This window comes from Scyliorhinus torazame, unplaced genomic scaffold, assembly GCF_047496885.1.
Source record: "Scyliorhinus torazame isolate Kashiwa2021f unplaced genomic scaffold, sScyTor2.1 scaffold_172, whole genome shotgun sequence".
Taxonomy (NCBI): domain Eukaryota; kingdom Metazoa; phylum Chordata; class Chondrichthyes; order Carcharhiniformes; family Scyliorhinidae; genus Scyliorhinus; species Scyliorhinus torazame.
Genome location: NW_027307899.1, coordinates 215,982 through 220,117, shown reverse-complemented (window position 1 = coordinate 220,117; position 4,136 = coordinate 215,982).

Below are 4,136 nucleotides of genomic sequence, written 5' to 3'. Positions count from 1 at the left end.
GTAAATAAAGATAAACCACACTGGGACCACAGTAAATGAAGATAAACCACCCAGGGACCACTGTAAATAAAGATAAACAACCCGGGGACCACTGTAAATAAAGATAAACCACCCACGGACCACTGTAAATAAAGATAAACCACCCGGGGACCACTGTAAATAAAGATAAACCACCCGGGGACCACTGTAAATAAAGATAAATCACCCAGGAACCACTGTAAATAAAGATAAACCACCCAGGGCCCACTGTAAATAAAGATCAACCACCCAGGAACCACTGTAAATAAAGATAAACCACCCAGGGACCACTGTAAATAAAGAGAAACCTCCCAGGGACCACTGTAATTAAAGATAAACCACCCAGGGACCACTGTAAATAAAGATAAACCACCCAGGGACCACTGTAAATAAAGAGAAACCACCCAGGGACCTCTGTAAATAAAGATAAACCACCCAGGGACCACTGTAAATAAAGATAAACCACCCAGGGACCACTGTAAATAAAGATAAACCACCCGGGACCACTGTAAATAAAGATAAACCACCCGGGACCACTGTAAATAAAGATAAACCACCCAGGGGCCACTGTAAATAAAGATAAACCACCCAGGGACCACTGTAAATAAAGATAAACCACCCAGGGACCACTGTAAATAAAGATAAACCACCCAGGGACCACTGTAAATAAAGATAAACCACCCAGGGACCACTGTAAATAAAGATAAACCACCCAGGGATCACTGTAAATAAAGAGAAACCTCCCAGGGACCACTGTAAATAAAGATAAACCACCCAGGGACCACTGTAAATAAAGATAAACCTCCCAGGGACCACTGTAAATAAAGATAAACCACCCGGGGACCACTGTAAATAAAGAGAAACCTCCCAGGGACCTCTGTAAATAAAGATAAACCACACTGGGACCACAGTAAATAAAAATAAACCACCCAGGGACCACTGTAAATAAAGATAAACAACCCGGGGACCACTGTAAATAAAGATAAACCACCCACGGACCACTGTAAATAAAGATAAACCACCCGGGGACCACTGTAAATAAAGATAAACCACCCGGGGACCACTGTAAATAAAGATAAACCACCCAGGGCCCACTGTAAATAAAGATCAACCACCCAGGAACCACTGTAAATAAAGATAAACCACCCAGGGACCACTGTAAATAAAGAATAACCTCCCAGGGACCACTGTAAATAAAGATAAACCACCCAGGGACCACTGTAAATAAAGATAAACCACCCAGGGACCACTGTAAATAAAGAGAAACCATCCAGGGACCTCTGTAAATAAAGATAAACCACCCAGGGACCACTGTAAATAAAGATAAACCACCCAGGGACCACTGTAAATAAAGATAAACCACCCGGGACCACTGTAAATAAAGATAAACCACCCGGGACCACTGTAAATAAAGATAAACCACCCAGGGGCCACTGTAAATAAAGATAAACCACCCAGGGACCACTGTAAATAAAGATAAACCACCCAGGGACCACTGTAAATAAAGATAAACCACCCAGGGACCACTGTAAATAAAGATAAACCACCCAGGGACCACTGTAAATAAAGATAAACCACCCAGGGACCACTGTAAATAAAGATAAACCACCCGGGGGCCTCTGTAAATAAAGATAAACCACCCAGGGACCACTGTAAATAAACATAAACCACCCAGAGACCACTGTAAATAAAGATAAACCACCAGAGGACCACTGTAAATAAAGATAAACCACCCGGGGCCCACTGTAAATAAAGATAAACCACCCGGGGACCTCTGTAAATAAAGATAAACCACCCAGGGACCACTGTAAATAAACATAAACCACCCAGAGACCACTGTAAATAAAGATAAACCACCAGAGGACCACTGTAAATAAAGATAAACCACCCGGGGCCCACTGTAAATAAAGATAAACCACCCGGGGACCTCTGTAAATAAAGATAAACCACCCGGGGACCACTGTAAATAAAGATAAACCACACAGGAACCACTGAAATAAAGATAAACCACCCAGGGACCACTGTAAATAAAGATAAACCACCCAGGGACCACTGTAAATAAAGATAAACCACCCAGGGACCACTGTAAATAAAGATAAACCACCCGGGGGCCTCTGTAAATAAAGATAAACCACCCAGGGACCACTGTAAATAAACATAAACCACCCAGAGAACACTGTAAATAAAGATAAACCACCAGAGGACCACTGTAAATAAAGATAAACCACCCGGGGCCCACTGTAAATAAAGATAAACCACCCGGGGACCTCTGTAAATAAAGATAAACCACCCGGGGACCACTGTAAATAAAGATAAACCACACAGGAACCACTGTAAATAAAGATAAACCACCAGGGGACCACTGTAAATAAAGATAAACCACCCGGGAACCACTGTAAATAAAGACAAACCACACGGGGACCACTGTAAATAAATATAAACCACACAGGGACCACTGTAAATAAAGAGAAACCTCCCAGGGACCACTGTAAATAAAGATAAACCACCCAGGGACCACTGTAAATAAGGATAAACCACCCAGGGACAACTGGAAATCAAGGTAAACCACCCAGAGACCACTGTAAATAAAGATAAACCACCCGGGGACCACTGTAAATAAAGATAAACCACCCGGGGACCACTGTAAATAAAGATAAACCACCCAGGGACCACTGTAAATAAAGATAAACCACCCAGGGACCACTGTAAATAAAGATAAACCACCCAGGGACCACTGTAAATAAAGATAAACCACCCAGGGACCACTCTAAATAAAGATAAACCACCCGGGACCACTGTAAATAAAGATAAACCACCCGGGACCACTGTAAATAAAGATAAACCACCCAGGGACCACTGTAAATAAAGATAAACCACCCAGGGACCACTGTAAATAAAGATAAACCACCCAGGGACCACTGTAAATAAAGATAAACCACCCAGGGACCACTGTAAATAAAGATAAACCACCCAGGGACCACTTTAAATAAAGATAAACCACCCGGGACCACTGTAAATAAAGATAAACCACCCGGGACCACTGTAAATAAAGATAAACCACCCAGGGACCACTGTAAATAAAGATAAACCACCCAGGGACCACTGTAAATAAAGATAAACCACCCAGGGTCCACTGTAAATAAAGATAAAATACCCGGGGATCACTGTGAATAAAGATAAATCACCCGGGACCACTGTAAATAAAGATAAACCACCCAGGGACCACTGTAAATAAAGATAAACCACCCAGGGACCACTGTAAATAAAGATAAACCACCCAGGGACCACTGTAAATTAAGATAAACCACCCGGGACCACTGGAAATAAAGATAAACCACCCGGGACCACTGTAAATAAAGATAAACCACCCAGGGGCCACTGTAAATAAAGATAAACCACCCAGGGACCACTGTAAATAAAGATAAACCACCCAGGGACCACTGTAAATAAAGATAAACCACCCAGGGTCCACTGTAAATAAAGATAAACCACCCAGGGACCACTGTAAATAAAGATAAACCACCCGGGACCACTGTAAATAAAGATAAACCACCCGGGACCACTGTAAATAAAGATAAACCACCCAGGGACCACAGTAAATAAAGATAAACCACCCAGGGACCACTGTAAATAAAGATAAACCACCCAGGAACCACTGTAAATAAAGATAAACCACCCAGTGACCACTGTAAATAAAGAGAAACCTCCCAGGGACCACTGTAAATAAAGATAAACCACCCAGGGACCACTGTAAATAAAGATAAACCTCCCAGGGACCACTGTAAATAAAGATAAACCACCCGGGGACCACTGTAAATAAAGAGAAACCTCCCAGGGACCACTGTAAATAAAGAAAAACCACACTGGGACCACAGTAAATAAAGATAAACCACCCAGGGACCACTGTAAATAAAGATAAACAACTCGGGGACCACTGTAAATAAAGATAAACCACCCAGGGACCACTGGAAATAAAGATAAACCACACGGGGACCACTGTAAATAAAGATAAACCACACGGGGACCACTGTAAATAAACATAAACCACCCAGAGACCACTGTAAATAAAGATAAACGACCAGAGGACCACTGTAAATAAAGATAAACCACCAGGGGAC